Raw genomic sequence first — 499 nt, forward strand, 5'->3', positions numbered from 1 at the left:
AGCCACAACACAAAGGAAGACTGGGTTGCTGATCCAGTTGCCTTAGAGAGTTGTCCTACTGGTAATAGTCAATGAGGGAGAAATAAATTTTAATGTGCTAAACTATGGAGATTTAGGTTTGTATTAGCACAATATAATCTAACCTATCTTGACTAATACACAATGCTATGTCCAGTCACGGTGTTTGACAATGTGTTTTCTCTGTTTTGGGTGCCATTCCCAAGCACCGGTTCTACCCCTTTACCAGGAAGTCTTTTCCTGGATTTTTCTTGTTCATCTTCTTGTTCATCTCAGGGGCACTTCCTCTGATAAAGCTTTGGTTGCCCTCATCCCCCTTTCTGGGTTAATTGCCTCTTCCACATGCTTCTGTCATACATGAGTATATAGATTAGTGATTTTTGGTTTTGTATGGATTGATAAGATTATTTTGGATGTTGGTTATGTACACTTCCCTTGAGACCAATTAGCATAGATCAGTGGTTTTAAAAGTCTGGTCTGT

The sequence above is a fragment of the Hyperoodon ampullatus genome (genome assembly GCF_949752795.1).
Source record: "Hyperoodon ampullatus genome assembly, chromosome: 1".
Taxonomy (NCBI): domain Eukaryota; kingdom Metazoa; phylum Chordata; class Mammalia; order Artiodactyla; family Ziphiidae; genus Hyperoodon; species Hyperoodon ampullatus.